This window comes from Manis pentadactyla, chromosome 8, assembly GCF_030020395.1.
Source record: "Manis pentadactyla isolate mManPen7 chromosome 8, mManPen7.hap1, whole genome shotgun sequence".
NCBI lineage: Eukaryota > Metazoa > Chordata > Mammalia > Pholidota > Manidae > Manis > Manis pentadactyla.
In genome coordinates this window covers 76,030,402-76,048,902 of record NC_080026.1, presented here as the reverse complement: position 1 = coordinate 76,048,902, position 18,501 = coordinate 76,030,402, and positions in this window count along the sequence as shown.

The following is an 18,501-nucleotide window of genomic DNA, read 5'->3' as shown; positions in this document are numbered from 1 at the left end:
TATTTTTTATATATTATTTTCATAGGCTAAAACAATGAACCATTCAAGTCACTTACATTTTTGTTTAATAGTAATTTATTTAGACTGTCCTTTAGTTTATTTTTTAATTAAAAATACATAGTTCAAAATTTAATATATATCTATATGTACCTATACATATCACATCCCACATTCATGTACACATAAACACACACATGCACACACATGCATTTGTATACACAAATAAAGCATCATCATTATTTTCTGCATATTCTGATATTTTAGTCTGAATTCCATATTTGTTCCTCAAGGTTTTTTATTTTCTTTTCAGGAAGTGTACTCTAATACTTAATGGTCTTTATTTTTCTGTACTTTTAAAATTAATTTTGGTTTTTATTGACTTTTGCTATTGTAATATACTGATCTTTTCTTTTAGCCTAATATCCAAATTTTGAGGATATTTTATGAAAGATGAAATTGTGTACTTGCATTTATTGTTCAACTTCATTGATCAACCATACTAATTATGTTATGCCATAGATATATTTGTTATATTTTCATTGTGAACAGTAGCCAATATCTCTATGAAGTGTCTTCTTACATATAACTTTATGTCTTTAAAAAGTGCCTGAATTCAGAATTGATAAGTTATACTGAAATTAGGATCTACACTTTCCAATTGCAATTTTCACTATGATTTTAAAAGCTTTTCACCATGTGGTATATTTTCTATGCTTTGCTTGTATGTGTGTGTTTCCTTTCATATACAATATTAATTGAATTTATGTCCTACTGGTTAGTTTATTATTATAAAATATTCAAGTTATAATCATAAGTTAACCATTAGTAACCCATCTGTCTTGATCCTCTAATTCTTTAAAGTATATCTATTAGTTCTCTATCATAAGCAAAGAAATAAATTACCACATAACCTCTTACAAGCCCATTATTCTTTTAAGTACTTCCTTAACTTTCTGGCACAATAAAATTTTCCAGGCTTATATTGTACTTTCTTCTCCCATGGAATTGGCCATTTTTTGAAGAAGCTCTGGTTTCTTTTAGGGTTGAACAGCATGTAGAAAACAAGACTTGAGTGCCGGTTGTGCTTTTTCTTATTGGGGTGTTATTATTTCTAGGTATTTTCAGTGGATAGATTTAGTAAATATATATATATATATATATAAGTACACACACATGCACACACACACACACACACACACACACACACACACACGTCTGTATCTATGTATCTACCATCTATCTATTAAGTTACCTTTAACTTTGATCCAACATTAGAGCATTTTGTTGTGTTCCTTTCTACATTTGTAAGCTCCTCTTAAAGTGAAAAACCTGACAACTCTGGATACCATTATTGTAAATGTGTTTATACTTACTGGCTTAGCACCACTCTATGTATTTAAACATTAAGCTGGGATTCCCCAAATTTCAGACCAGACATAATGCTCCCCATTGATCTCCATTTGATGTGCCTGGACATATTATCTCCCCCTGGGCAAACTGGACTAAACCCGGACCTCAGTCACACTGATGTCCTCATACCACATATGATGAGCTGGCTGAAAACTCAACTCTCTTAAATGTGAACTAGAAGTCACATTAGGTTAAATTTTTATGTAAAGACTTTTAAAGTTTTCAAAAGCTAACCTTTGCCAATTACTTTATTATTTTAAGCTATGTCCATGTTGTCTCTACCACACCAACTAAATATTGTTAAGAACTTCAAATTAATTATATCAGAGGAAGTTTTATTCTTTTCCCCAAAACTGCTTATCATTCTATATTGAAATTGTTATTAATAACAACATAAGTTTTTCAGTTCAATAAAATGTTTCACTTAATCGTCTATTTTACCTCTTTATGCAGCTGGATGCAAATCTTTTTTTTTTTTTTTTGAGAGGGCATCTCTCATATTTATTGATCAAATGGTTGTTAACAGTTAACAACAATAAAATTCTGTACAGGGGACTCGATGCACAATCATTACTCCACCCCAAAACTAATTCTCATCAGTCTCTGATCTTCTGAAGCACAATGAACAAGTTCTTACATGGTGAACAAATTCTTACATAGTGAATAAGTTCTTACATGGTGAACAGTACAAGGGCAGTCATCACAGAAACTTTTGGTTTTGAACACGCATTATGAACTATAAACAATCAGGTCAACTATGAATATTCGCTTGATTTTTATACTTGATTTATATGTGAATCCCACATTACTCCTTTATTATTATTATTATTTTTATTATTTATTTTTTTTAAATAAAATGCTGAAGTGGTAGGTAGATGCAAGATAAAGGTAGAAAACATAGTTCAGTGCTGTAAGAAAGCAAGTGTAGATGATCAGGTGTGTGCCTACAGGCTAAGTATTAATCCAAGCTAGACAAGGGCAACAAAACATCCATGGATGCAGATGATTCTCTCAAAACAAGGGGGGTGAGGTTCTAAGCCTCACCTCTGTTGATCCCCAATTTCTCACCTGATGGCCCCCCTGCGAATGTGCCTGTCTTAGGTTGTTCCTCCCTTGAGGAATCTTACCCATCTCTGGCTAACCAGTCATCTTCCGGGGCCATACAGGGAAATGTAAAGTTGGTGAGAGAGAAGCAATATTGTTTGAAAAGGTTGGCTTTTTACTTCTTTGCAGATTTATGCCCTGTGGGTTTTATGCCAAACATTTGTCTTGAGGTATCTTTACCACTTGGAAGAATTATGATACTCGGTAAATTTAATATGAGGCACAAATTCTATTTAAGGGTTGTAATTAGGAAGGAAGTAGAAAAGCTATAGAAATAGCAGATGGAAGAAAACATGGGAAGATTGGTTATTTCTTTGACATATCTTCTTGTAGAGTAACTTAAGCATGTATAGGTTTCAAGCTGCTAATTAAATGCACACCCACATTAACATAATAGGAATACAGTTACATAACCAAAGCACACTTAAAATTACCAGCCATCTCCAGTGAAACCAATTAGGCACCCTAAGCATTTGTGAAAATTTATCTATGATATGATGGATATTGTCTAACTGAATTTGAATAGTTTGAGAAAAATCAGACAATTTAAAACATATTCCTGGGAACTGTTCAGATCCCATATGTTCTTTTAACAGTAGATAGTCTGTAGTCTCAAGATTTTGGAGTACTGCAATTTGCACTTCTCCTAATTCTTGGTTGAGTTCCAACAGTATAGATCCAGTCAAATTTGTTATTTTACTGTAGGCACAAGCCAGCTTAGATATCTCCTTCTTCATTTCAATGGTAATTCCAGGATTCAGTGGGATGAATGCAGCTACAACTGCAACAGCGCCAGGATCTTTGTTGACGGTTTTTGATGATCATCTTCTCTAATGACTCTTCCAGCGTATGTTGATGTTGGAACTTCTTCTTCATATTGTATCTTAGTTCGTTTCTGGGTAGTCAAATTAGGCTTTGATCCTCTGTACAAACACAAACAAACCCTTTGCCCACACTTTGATACACCCTTTATACCATTGTGAAGAACTTTTTGGAGGTCACCACACAGGAACTGTTTTTTTTTTTTTTATCAATAATCTACAACTACATGAAGAATATTATGTTTACTAGGCTCTCGCCTATACCAGGTCCCCTCTATAAACCCCTTTACAATCACTGTCCATAAGCATAGCAGAATGCTGTAGAAGCACTACTTGACTTCTCTGTGCTGTACAGCCCTCCCCTTTCTCCCACCCCCTCCTTTACGCATGCTAATATTAATATCCCCCTTCATCTTCACCCCCCTTATCCCTCCCTACCCACCCGTCCTCCCCAGTCCCTTTCCCTTTGGTACCTGTTAGCCCATTCTTGGGTTCTGTGATTCTGCTGCTGTTTTGTTCCTTCAGTTTTTCCTTTGTTCTTATACTCCACAGATGAGTGAAATTATTTGGTATTTCTGTTTCCACGCTTGGCTTATTTCACTGAGCATAATACTCTATAGCTCCATCCATGTTGTTGCAAATGGTAGGATTTGTTTTATTCTTATGGCTGAATAATATTCCATTGTGTATATGTACACCTTCTTTATCCAATCATCTACTGATATACCCTCAGGTTGCTTCCAATTCTTGGCTATTGTAAATAGAGCTGCTATAAACATAGGGGTGCACCTGTCTTTTTCAAACTTGAGTGCTGCGTTCTTAGGGTAAATTCCTAGGAGTGCAATTCCTGGGTCAAATGGTAAGTTTATTTTGAGCATTTTGAGGAACCTCCATACTGATTTCCACAATAGTTGAACTAATTTACATTCCCACCAGCAGTGTAGGAGGGTTCCCCTTTCTCCACAGCCTCGCCAACATTTGTTGTAGTTTCTCTTTTGGATGGTAGCCATCCTTACTGGTGTGAGGTGATATCTCATTGTAGTTTTAATTTGCATTTCTCTGATAATTAGCGATGTGGAACATCTTTTCATGGGTCTGTTGGCCATCTGTATTTCTTTTTTGGAGAACTGTCTGTTCAGTTCCGCTGCCCATTTTTTTAAGTGGATTATTTGGTTTTTATTTGTTGAGGTGGGTGAGCTCTTTATATATTTTGGACGTCAAGCCTTTATCGGATCTGTCATTTTCAAATATATTCTCCCATACTGTAGGGTTCCTTTTTGTTCTATTGATGGTGTCTTTTGCTGTACAGAAGCTTTTCAGCTTAATATAGTCCCACTTGTTCATTTTTGCTGTTGTTTTCCTTGCCCAGGGAGATATGCTCAAGAAGAGGTCACTCATGTTTATGTCTAAGAGGTTTTTGCCTATGTTTTTTCTAAGAGTTTTATGGTTTCATGACTTACATTCAGGTCTTTGATCCATTTTGAATTTACTTTTGTGTATGGGGTTAGACAATGGTCCAGTTTCATTCTCCTACATGTAGCTGTCCAGTTTTGCCAGCACCATCTGTTGAAGAGACTGTCATTTCGCCATTGTATGTCCATGGCTCCTTTATCAAATATTAATTGGCCATATATGTTTGGGTTAATGTCTGGAGTCTCTAGTCTGTTCCACTGGTCTGTGGCACTGTTCTTGTGCCAGTACCAACTTGTCTTGATTACTTTGGCTTTGTAGTACATCTTGAAGTTAGGGGTTGAGATCCCTCCTACTTTATTCTTCTTTCTCAGGATTGCTTTGGCTATTCGGGATCTTTGGTGGTTCCATATGAATTTTTGAATTATTTGTTCCAGTTCATTAAAGAATGTTGCTGGTAATTTGATAGGGATTGCATCAAATCTGTATATTGCTTTGGGAAGGATGGCCATTTTGATGATATTAATTCTTTCTAGCCATGAGCATGGGATGAGTTTCTATTTGTTAGTGTCCCCTTTAATTTCTCTTAAGAGTTACTTGCAGTTTTCAGGGTATAGGTCTTTCACTTATTTGGTTAGGTTTATTCCTAGGTATTTTATTCCTTTGGATGCAATTGTGAATGGAATTGTTTTCCTGATTTCTTTTTCTATTGGTTCATTGTTAGTGTATAGGAAAGCTACAGATTTCTGTGTGTTGATTTTGGATCCTGCAACTTTGCTATATTCCGATATCAGTTCTAGTAGTTTTGGAGTGGAGTCTTTAGGGTTTTTTATGTACAATATGATGTCATCTCCAAATAGTGACAGTTTAACTTCTTCTTTACCAATCTGGGTTCCTTTTATTTTGTCTGATTGCCGTGTCTAGGACCTCCGGTACTATGTTAAATAACAGTGGGGAGAGTGGGCATCCCTGTCTAGTTCCCGATCTCAGAGGAAAAGCTTTCAGCTTCTCGCAGTTCAGTATAATGTTGGCTGTGAGTTTATCACATATGGCCTTTATTATGTTGAGGTACTTGCCCTCTATACCCATTTTGCTGAGAGTTTTTATCATGAATGGATGTTGAACTTTTTCAAATGCTTTTTCAGCATCTATGGAGATGATCATGTGGTTTTTGCCATTCTTTTCTTTGATGTGGTGGATGATATTGATGGATTTTCGAATGTTGTACCATCCTTGCATCCCTGGGATGAATCCCACTTGGTCATGGTGTATGATCCTTTTGATATACTTTTGAATTCGGTTTGCTAATATTTTATTGAGTATTTTTGCATCTACATTTATCAGGGATATTGGTCTGTAATTTTCGTTTTTGGTGGGGTCTTTGCCTGGTTTTGGTATTAGGGTAATGTTGGCTTCATAGAATGAATTTGGGAGTATTACCTCCTCTTCTATTTTTTGGAAAACTTTAAGGAGAATGGGTATTATGTCTTCTCTGTGTGTCTGATAAAATTCCGAGGTAAACAGTCCAGCCCAGGTGTTTTGTTTTTGGGTAGTTTTTTGATTACCGTTTCAATTTCTTTGCTCATAATTGGTTTGTTTAACTTTTGTGTTTCTTCCTTGGTCAGTGTTGGAAGGTTGTATTTTTCTAGCAAGTTGTCCATTTCTTCAAGGTTTTCCAGCTTGTTGGCATATAGATTTTCATAGTAGTCTTTTAATAATTCTTTGTATTTCTGTGGAGTCTGTCGTGATTTTTCCATTCTCATTTCTGATTCTGTTGATTTGTGTTGATTCTCTTTTTCTTTTAGTAAGTTTGGCAAGAGGCTTATCTATTTTGTTTGTTTTCTCAAAGAACCAGCTCTTGGTTTCATTAATTTTTTTCTATTGTTTTATTCTACTCTATTTTGTTTATTTCTTCTCTGATCTTTATTATATCCCTCCTTCTGCTGACTTTAGGCCTCATTTGTTCATCTTTTTCCAATTTTGATAATTGTGACATTAGACTATTCATTTGGGTTTGTTCTTCCTTCTTTAAATATGCCTGGATTGCTATATACTTTACTCTTAAAACTGCTTTCGCTGCGTCCCACAGAATTTGGGGCATTGTGTTGTTGTCATTTGTTTCTATATATTCCTTGATCTCTATTTTAATTTGTTCATTGATCCATTGATTATTTAGGAGCATGTTGTTAAGCCTCCATATGTTTGTGAGCCTTTTTGTTTTCTTTGTGGAATTTATTTCTAGTTTTGTACGTTTGTGGTTTGAAAAATTGGTTGGTAGAATTTCAGTATTTTGGAATTTTCTGAGGCTCTTTTTGTGGGCTAATATGTGGTCTATTCTGGAGAATGTTCCATGTGCACTTGAGAAGAATGTATATCCTGTTGCTTTTGGATGTAGAGTTCTGTAGATGTCTATTAGGTCCATCTGTTCTAGTGTGTTGTTCAGTGCCTCCATGTCCTTACTTATTTTCTGCCTGGTGGATCTATCTTTTGGGGTGAGAGGTGTGTTGAAGTCTCCTAAAATGAATGCCTTGCAGTCTATTTCCCCCTTTAGTTCTGTTAGTATTTGTTTCACATATGCTGGTGCTCCTGTGTTGGGTGCATATATATTTATAATGGTTATATCCTCTTGTTTGACTGAGCCCTTTATCATTATGTAGTGTCCTTCTTTATCTCTTGTTACTTTCTTTGTTTTGAAGTCTATTTTGTCTGATATTAGTACTGCAACCCCTGCTTTCTTCTCACTGTTTTTTGCCTGAAATATGTTTTTCCATCCCTTGACTGTTAATCTGTGCATGTTTTTGGGTTTGAGGTGAGTTTCTTGTAAGCAGCATATAGATGGGTCTTGCTTTTTTATCCATTCTATTACTCTGTGTCTTTTGATTTGTGCATTAAATCCATTTACATTTAGGGTGACTATTGGGAGATATGTACTTATTGCCATTGCAGGCTTTAAATTCATGGTTACCAAAGGTTCGAGGTTAGCCTCTTTAGTATATTACTGCCAAACTTAGCTCGCTTATTGAGCTGTTATATACACTGTCTGGAGATTTTTTTCTGCTCTCCCTTCTTATTCCTCCTCCTCCTTTCTTCATATATTGGGTGTTTTGTTCTGTGCTCTTTTTAGGAGTGCTCCCATCTAGAGCTGTCCCTGTAAGATGCCGTGTAGAGGTGGTTTGTGGGAAGCAAATTCCCTCAGCTTTTGCTTGTCTGGGAATTGTTCAATCCCACCATCATATTTAAATGATAGTCGTGCTGGATACAGTATCCTTGGTTCAAGGCCCTTCTGTTTCATTGTATTGAATATATCATGCCATTCTCTTCTGGCCTGTAGGGTTTCTGTCAAGAAGTCTGATGATAGCCTGATGGGTTTTCCTTTATAGGTGACCTTTTTCTCTCTAGCTGCCTTTAAAACTCTTTCCTTGTCCTTGATCTTTGCCATTTTAATTATTATGTGTCTTGGTGTTGTCCTCCTTGGATCCTTTTTGTTGGGGGTTCTGTGTATTTCCGTGGTCTGTTCGATTATTTCCTCCCCCAGTTTGGGGAAGTTTTCAGCAATTATTTCTTCAAAGTCACTTTCTATCCCTTTTCCTCTCTCTTCTTCTTCTGGTACCCCTATAATACAGATATTGTTCCTTTTGGATTGGTCACACAGTTCTCTTAATATTGTTTCATTCCTGGAGATCCTTTTATCTCTCTCTATGTCAGCTTCTATGTGTTCCTGTTCTCTGGTTTCTATTCCTTCAGTGGCCTCTTGCATCTTTTCCACTCTGCTTATAAATCCTTCCAGGGTTTGTTTCACTTCTGTAATCTCTTTCCTGACATCTGTGGTCTCCCTCCGGACTTCATCCCATTGCTCTTGCATTTTTCTCTGCATCTCCATCAGCATGTTCATGATTTTTATTTTGAATTCTTTTTCAGGAAGACTGGTTAGGTCTGTCTCCTTCTCAGGTGTTGACTTTGTGATCTTTATCTGCCTGTAGTTTTGCCTTTTCATGGTGATAGAGATAGTTTGCAGAGCTGGTGCCAGTGACGGCTGGAAGAGCTTTCCTTCTTGTTGTTTTGTGGCCTTCCTCTCCTGGGAGAACAGCGACCTCTAGTGGCTTGTGCTGGGCAGGTCTGCGGCAGACAGGGCTTCTGCTTCCTGCCTGGTTGCTATGGAGTTTATCTCCGCTGTTGTTGTGGGCGTGGCCTGGCTCTGGCTGCTGCTCCAAAATGGTGGAGTCGTGTTGGAGGGGGAGCGGCCAGGAGGCTACTTATCTCAGTAAGGGGAATCCATGCTCCCTGCTGCCCCAGGGGTTAGAGTGCCCAGAGATCCCCAGATTTCTTACCTCTGGACTAAGTGTCCTACCTTTCCCCTTTAAGACTTCCAAAATGCACTCGCCAAAACAACAACAACAACAACAAAATTAAATAAATAATTTTAAAAAAAAAAGCTGCTCACTTTTCTTTGTCCTCAGGCGCCAGCCTCAGACACCTGCTCACCGGTCTTGCTGCCCTGTTTCCCTAGTATTGGGGTCCGTGTCCCTTTAAGACTTCCAAAAAGCACTCGCCAAAAAAAGAAAAAACAAAAAGTAGCCACTCGCTTTTATTTGTTCTCCGGCACCGGCCTCAGGCTCCCGCTCACCGGTCTTGTTGGCCTGTTTCCCTAGTTTCCACTACCCCACGCACGCACTGTGTCTGCGCTCTGGTCCGGATGGCGGGGGCTGGGTGTTCAGCAGTCCTGGGCTCCCTTTCCCTCCAGCTCTGCCTACTCTTCTCCCGCTGGGAGCTGGGGGAGGGGCGCTCGGGTCCCGCGGGGCTGGGGCTTGTATCTTACCCCCTTCGCGAGGTGTTGGGTTCTTGCAGGTGTGGATGTGGTCTGAATGTTGTCCTGTGTCCTCTGGTCTCTATTCTAGGAAGAGTTGTCTTTGTTATATTTTCATAGATATATGTGGTTTTGGGAGGAGATTTCTACTGCTTTACTCACGCTGCCATCTTGGCTCCACCTCTCTGGATGCAAATCTTAATGGTTTTATTTCTTAAATATCTGCATCTGTCCAATGTTTGTAGGGTTTTCTTTAGTTTCTCTTCCTAGGCTATTTAGCAAGTTTCTAGGAGATCTTCCTCATTAGTTATTTTTAAAACATTGATGTTCATATCTCTGTCACATGCAATTCAGTGTATATATTCAGATGTGTGTATAACAACTTCATTATCATTAGGAGTTACGTCTTTAAACTTTGGTCTGGTTTTTAGACATTTCTCTTTAATGTACCTGCATGTGAATGTGTGTGTTTGTGTGTCTGTGTGTGTGTATGATTACTTATCCTGATTTTGGTTGGCTGAACATTCTGGAATTGCATTTGAGTATTTTTCATCAAATTTTGGAAAAACTGGGCAATGATTTCATCATTTTTATACCAGTCTTACCATCATTTTATTCTAGTGTCCTAAATAGTGTTAGGTTAAACTGTTTGATATTGTCATAGAAGTCCGTAAGGCTTTGTTAACTTTTCCTGCATTATTCACTCACTGCTTTTCAAGTAGATTTCTTTCTTTTGAACTCTCTTCATGCTCATTCTTCTACAATCTACAATCTCTATCATCTTTTTCATAATTAGCAGTGAGTTAAAAAAAAACACTTCAGTTATTCTACTTTTAAAACATAATTTCCAGTAGGTTCTGTTTTATACTTTCCATACCTTTGCTGAGGTTCTCTGTTTACTCTTTAAGACCATCTTTGTTCACACTTTTGAAGTCAAGGTTGAAAAATAACCTATGACTTATTCAAGAATCAGTTCTTTAATATTTCTGAACTATGACACAGAATTTAGACTAGATCCTAAAGAAGGTCAGATGCATAGTTAAAATAAACTCTATTGAACTTGAAATATGAAAAAAAATATATTTTTCAGAAATAAGCGAGTTGAGGAACCGCTGAGGAAAACTGGCAAAGAGGAGATTAGGGTCTATTTTATTTACATAAGACAACTTATAAAAAAAAGTAAAGCAAAAAAGTGAAAGGACATAGTCAACAAGTGTGATGAACAGAAAACAGTTATTAATGGTAGACATTAATTTAAGGGAGATGGCCAGTTTTAAGGGTCAACAAGACTAGTTAACAATCAGCGGTTACTCAACCAAACACTAACATAGATGCCGCTTTGGGTATACATATGAATGTATTTTGTATATGTAACTAAAGTCTATAATAAGCTTATTTTAAGTAATGACAATTATCCTAGACAATGTGAGTGGGCCTGATTCAGTCGGTTGAAAAGCCCTTAAGAGAGTAACAGGCTTCCTGGAGGAGGAAGAAATTGAACACTGGCCACAGCTTATGCATATGCCTGAGAATTGCAGTTTGCCATCTGTTCTTGAGGGCCTGCCCTATGGATTTCATATTTATTTATCTAGTCCCCAATATCACATATACCAAATTCTTGCAGTAAATCCCTTAATATTAGTGAATGTATGTGTGTTTGGTGGTGGGGTGGGGTGGGGATATGCGTATGGTTTTCTACCAGTGGAACTCTTAAATAATATGGATTTGGATTGGGAAAGGTGTTTCTAGAGAAATAGAATTTTAAGGTTGGGTTGTATGAATTGGTTCTGGATTTTCTGGGCTTCATTCTCTACTTTGACTAGATTTAAAGGGCACTAATGGCTGTATTTCCAGTGGTAAAGAGAGCACTACCAGTCCATGCTGTCCTGTGATACGAGAGATATGCCAATTCTTGCCATTAGATACTTCTCATCAAATATCTGTTAAAGACAAAGGCCTGAGAGACCATATGTTTTACACTCTTGAGCATTTTGTCAAACTGAGGAGTATAAGGAGATTGGCTAGTTGATCCCAACTGCACCAAACAAAGCAAGAAGAAGAAAAGAATGAGGTCAGGGTCTCCCATCCTATCACAAATTCTATATAGGTGGATATAGGTGGCCTGAGTATTTGTATGACCTGAAAGAAACCCTTATCTCCCATAGCCACAGGCTGCATACTGTATGATTCTTAATATATGAAATTTTGAGAAAAGTAAAACTAGACAGACAGTAAAAATGATAATAGTTGCCAGAGGCTTATAGGATGGGGAGAGGGTAGAATAGGAAATACATACAAGATGTTTTTAGGGTAGTGAACTACGCTGTATAATATGACAATGGTAGATATGTGATATTACACATTTATGAAAACCCATAGAACTGTAGAACACAAAGCATAAATTGTAATTAATGGAAATTAAAAAAAATATTTTGGTAATTGTGACTTCCCTAGATAGAATACAGATGTGAAAAAATACTCAGTGTTAAAAATATATGAACCAACTTACTGAATGGGGTTAGGGAGGGAAAGCACCCACATTAGGCTACTTTAGAAATGAAGTCTTTGAGGTTAAGGTTCCTAAGGTAAACTCAGAGAGTACCCTGAACTCTTCCCTTGAATATCAATGTCTTACATTTCTAAAAAATTATTCAATTCTATAACCAACCAACTCCCAGTTTGAGAAAGTTCTAGATAAATTAAAATATTTAGTCAATTTTTGGCTAACTCAGGATTAAAAATAGTTAATGTAAGGGTATAACTGTGCCTTCTTAATTGGCCAATGCCATCTGCAAATTCTTATTCTCCATAATCATTGGTTGAAGTATTATAGCACTGAATAGCAATTTTCCTTCATGTTACTTTTTTAAGAATATTACTAAAATATAATTCATGAACCATGCAGTTTACCTTGGAAAGTACACAATTCAATGTTTTTTAGTATTCTCATTCTCTTTAAAATAGTTCCATTACTTCAAGAAGAAACTCCCTACTTCACACCTATTTCTTCTATCCTGCAGCCCTAAGCCACCATTAATTGATTTTCTGTCTCTTTAGATGTGCCTATTTTGGACATTTTATAAAAATGGAATCGTAATATATAACAGGTGGTCTTTTGTAACCAGCTTCTTTTACTCAGCCTTATGCTTTCAAAGTTCATCCATGTTGTAACATATATCAGTACTTCTTTTTTTATGGTTTAATAATATTCTACTGTATGGATATATCACCTTATCCTATCAGTTGATGGGTCTTTGTTTCTATCTTTTGGTTAAAATGAATAATGCTGACATAAATATTCATGTACATGTTTTTGTGTGGCCATATGTTTCATATATTGAGTGTATACCTAGGACTGGAATTGCTGAGTCATATAGTAACTCTATATTTAGAAACATAAAAAACATAAATTCTGGATTTGGGTGTACTAAGTCCTGTCAAAACCAGTGTTGTGATGTTAAGTAACTTACTCTCTGTTTTTCTATCTAATGGTTGAGATGTAAGTATTGTGCCCAACATGAAGGAAATACTCCAATGAGAGGGGTGTTTATCAATACTGACATTACTTGAGTTCAGAGGGAGAAGACTCCTCCCTATGTGTGATCGATTTAAAAGTAGCCAAATGTGGCTGGTGTACTGATATAAGCAACGTCTGGAATGTCTCAGGTGAATGTCTTTCTTTAAGATGTGCTGTGCTCCTTAGAAAAGACTGGAGCAATGAAGGGAGGAGATTACGATGGGGATACAGCAGGGTGGGGAGATGAGAAAAGGATGAAGGAAGAGCAGATCATATCAGGGAGCTCTTACCTTTGCATGAGCTTGCCTTGTATTGATTTGGAGAGCACATGTGAGAAGTTCAGTTTTCCTTAACTCCCAAAAATCTCAGCAAAGCTAAAGCATTTTCATTAGCATTGTTTTGTTTGTAGTCAATTTGATTTTTCTTGGCATTTTTAACAACCTTTTTTTACCCTTCAGGGTAAAGAAACTAATTGCATGAATGAATCAGGAGAAAGACTGTTTTGATAACAAAATAATTTCAGTTTCAGGTGTGTTTGCCCCTTTTATTTCCTTTTTTCTTATGGTAAAGAAACTTACTAAGTTTGGGTTGCTTGGTATGTTGTAGACTCTGCAGTTATTTCTTTTAAGAAGAAAGTCACTATCTGACTCCATATCTTAAGAGTCTTTTTCATAGCCATGTTTTTTTGCATAACATAATTTCTGACAACATAGCTCCAAGATAAATTTTAGAATTTGTATTTGTTAAAGTGATCTGTGGTCTCTACCTTTGACTGGGTGATGTTTTCAGTTCCTATAATAATGTTTCTCTTGGGATTGCTTGAAATAGCGAAGTAATGTTGAGCATATGCTAAATTGACTAACAATTAAATTTTTAAAAAGTGTGAGGTTTGAATACTAAGAAATAAGAAAACACTTCCAATGACGGGAAGAAATATTTTTGATCTCTGTAGAGATAAATTTTATATTATTTATATAAAACTGTAAATATTGTACAGTTGCTGTTGGCCAGACCCAGATGCTTGGCCCCGGCATAAATGGAAGAGACGCTACGAATTTTTTGTTTTGTTTTCTGTGATCAGGTAAAAGCATTTAAAGGAGAGAAAAGGAAAATTTATCGTTAAGGAAAGGAGGTGGTTTTTGGCAGATAAATGAGGCAATCAGCACAAAAGTGGCTTAATGTCAATAATGATCTATAAATGGCCTGTACCAGAACAGTATAATTTATAATATTTTAGGGCTCTATGAATTTGTGTAAGGAAAGGGGCATACAGACTCTTGGACCATGTTGGAACGTGCTTTTAATTATTTCTAGTAACACTCAGTAGCAAAGCAGTCATTGATTGATCCAGTTGAACTGTTTGAGGAAGTGAAGCCTTAAGAGGAACTGAAAGCTATATGATCATTATCTTTTGATGAACAGGTTCACACTACCTTTTTCTATAGAACAATTTGGGCAAAGACTGAAAAATATTTACTTATTACAGTGGTTTTTTTTGCTAAAAATATTCACTGATTAAATCTGAAATAAACCTAAGTTTTAATTGACACCAAAACATATGCTTAAAATGTAAGAAAATCAGCCACACTGAGCCACTGCAAACTTGCTTTATAACTAAGCACCTGGCACAAATTAAAGTTGAAATTAGTATGAACGCAAAAACATGAAGAATATAGAATTAGTTTAAAATTTAAGCTCTTTGTATATAAACCGTTTATAAAATCTATTACCTGATCTCTTAACATCTTATATTCCCCTTATCCATATTATTTGGCCTTACAGATCACTCTTTAATTGAACTTAAATTATATATAGACATATAGGTATAAAACATATTATATAAAATGTCAAATTGCATACCATGTCTATGGAGTGAAGTCCAAATTGTAAATTAAGTACATTCTTATCTGATCCAAATTTACCTATTCAACTTTATTTTCCATAATTATTTTTGTTACTTACAAACTTTGTTTCTGCTGTTTTGTTTCCCTGGCAATTCTCACCTATATTTCTTAAGGTCTGATAAAATGTCTTTCTACCTATGAAACCTTCTATGACAACCCAAATTTAAGTAACCTTAAGCTTTTCCTCCCAAAACACTCCATCATATTTATTTCAGCAAATACATATTTGAGGCAATGTAACATAGTGGAAAAGGCATTTTCTACCCCAAAGTATAAAATCCTGATCCTGCATGTCCACACTGTGAAAGAAAGCTTAGGCTTGTTACTCAAACTTTCTGACCTCGATTTGCTCATCAATAAATTCAGTTATTAAAGATTTATTTAATAATATCCTCATGCATGATATTTGTCAACCTGACTTGATCACAGGATGCCCAAATATTTAGTTGAATATTATGTCTAGGTGTGTTTGTAAGGGTATGTTTGGATGAAATCACCATTTGAATCAGTAGAATATGTAAAGTAGATCGTCCACCTCAGTGTGTGTGGACAGAGGAAGGGAGAATTCATCCTTTCTCTGCTGATTGCTTAGGCTGAGATATCAGTCTTCTCCTACCCTTGGATAGAGAACTACACCTTCAGACCTTCTGGTGCTCAGGCTTTAGACTGAGTGAACTACACTACTGGTTTTCTTGTGTCTCCAATTTGCCGACAGAATTTCATGAGATTTCTCAGGCTCCATAATTGCATAAACCAATTCTTTATAATAAATCCCTTTTCATGTATATATACAAAAATACATATAAATATATATTCATATATTGTAATAAAAAATAAATAATCTATTGGTTGTTTTTCTGGAGAATGCTGACTTATAGATTTTGGCACCAAGAACAGTTCTAGAGGAAAAGAAAGTTAACGATGAATTTTCTGAATCAGTTCCAGGTTTCGAGAATTGGCTCCATCTGATTAGTTTAAAGATACTAATGCACTCTATTCTATTAGCGTAGAGAGCACTGATAAGTCCATGCTATGAACTGCTTAAGGAGATACAAAAACATCTCCATTGGATAATGTCTAATCAACCACTTATAAGAAGCAAGGAACTGCGTGACTGTGTCCTGAGTTCAGGAATTTGAATCTCCAGCTCAAGAGCCACAACAACGATCTGAAAGCCTCCACGTGTGCCCTTACCTCCTTTAGCCACAGGGCTGAGATTGCTGAAAATCAAATGCAGAATCTCATCTCACCACTTGCTGAATTACAGTGCAAGCTGAATTCCCAGCTCATCAGGTATCTACTGTTGACATGAGGGCATTCGTTATGAAAGAATGAACGGGATTTTATAAGTTGGGATGGTGACCTGTGGGAAGAAGCTGATGAAACTGTGAACACTGAGCCCTTAAATTCTGTTAAGTCTTCTTTGCCAACACAGGGGGCTTCTACCCACAGCAGAAGTGGGCTCTCCAGCTAGAGTGTAAGTAGCCTCACATCTCAGAAGCAGCAGTCTTTCTTCCCTCATCTGAGGGGATTAACCCTGCATTGCCTGAAGAAACAGTAATGGAAGTTTCAAGACCCACCCAACCTCTTTTTGCTTCTAGAAGACCCCCAAAGATGAAGTACAAAGTGCAACCCATGAAGAGATATGTTACATTCCAAAACAACTAGTTGAGTTTTCTAATTTCTGCGACAGAAATATCTGGGGAACCTGTGTGCGACAATACAGGACAATGGTGGAAGGAAAATAAAGTTAGATCAGCTATATATTGATAGGGCCTCTCTAAGCAGAGATTCTGAATTAATATTGCAGCTTGAGGAGTTAGAAAGGGCTGTAATGCTTTGCTTGGTTGGGTGCAATGTGAGCAAAAACACGGACTACCATGAGTGAACTGGAAATGCTCAAACTGCCTTGGTTGAATGAAAGAATGAATGGGATTTTATAAATTGGGATGGTGACCTGTGAGCAGAAGCTGATGAAACTGTGAACACTGAGCCCTTAAATTCTGTTGTCTTCTTCGTCAATACAGGGGGCTTCTCTACCCACAGCAGAAGTAGGCTCTCCACCTAGAGAGTAAGTAGCTTTACATATCAGAGAAATGGATTCAAAGACAGGAGATTGGAATGTTAGAGTAGATCTGTCATTTAAGACCTACTCACCCAAACTGGGAGGGTCCAGAAGACATATTTTTCACTAACACTGTGAGAGGTAAATTTGTGAGGGGAGTGCCAGCATCCTGAAAAAGCTCTGTGATTTCTCTACCCTGTAGGCTAGATCTTACTGTAGAAACTGAGTAACTGAATCAGTAAACCTAAATGGATGGACGATGTGACAACCCTTGACTGTCAAAGACAAGGTGGGTGTGGTTACATTAATGGACAGGAAAGTCAAAGCAACAATAAGAAGAGTCAGATTTATCCAGACATATGGCACTGCTGGCTAGTTGATCATGGCATTCCTAGAAGTGATATTGGAAGCCCACTAAATTCGTCTTTCATTTGTGTAAACAGGAAAGTTCTTGGTCAAATGAACAGAAATTTAACTTTAATCATAGAAACAGACAAATACCCTCAATCGATTCCCAGACTTGAGCCAGTTTGCAGACCCAGAACTTCTTGAATAAAGGGGAGGACAGGTTCTCCAGAGGAAGGATTCCAGTATACTACCAAAAATTTGTATTGTTAATTTTCTCTTAGTCTTCCCCAAAAGGACCTATGGTCTTTTACCTGGGTAACTGTCCATTGGAGAAATGGAAATAATCAGATATTTCAGGAACTACTAGACACTCGCCATGAGTTTGCAGTAATTCTATGAGATGCAAAATGTCAGTGCAGCCCACAGTCAGAGTAGGGACTTTTGGATGTCAAGTGATGAGGGGAGTTTTATCTCAACTGTCTCAATGGACCCATTGGTTCCAAAACTCATCCTGTGGCTATTTTCCCAGATCCAGAATGCATAACTCTAATAAATATACTCACCAGCTGGCAGAATACCCACATTGGTTCCCTAATCTATGGAGTAACAATTATTATGGTGGGAAAGGCCAAATGCAAGCCACTAGAACTGCATCTATCTATGAAAATGCTTACAGTAATGATAATAATAATAAAAAGCAATACCAAATACCATATTCCCACAGAGATTACAGAGATTAGTGCTACCATCAAGTACTTAAAAGATGCATCAGCGGTGACTGTCTTCATACCTCATTCACCTCGCCTATCTGGCCCTTGCAGAAGATGGATGATCTTGAAGAATGACAGTGGACTATCACAAGCTGAACCAGGTGGTGACTCTATCTGAAGCTGCTTTATCAGATGTGGTGTCATTACTTGAGCAAATCAATGCATCACCTGGTATGCAACCCCTGGTACCTAGTATGCAGCTACTGATCTGTCAAATGATTTTTTCTCCTTTTCTTTGTCAATAAGGCCAACTCAAAGCAGTTGCTTTCAGTGGTAAAAGCCAGCAACACAATCACTATCCTACCTCAGGGGTATATCAACTCTCTAGACCTATGTTATGATTTAGAT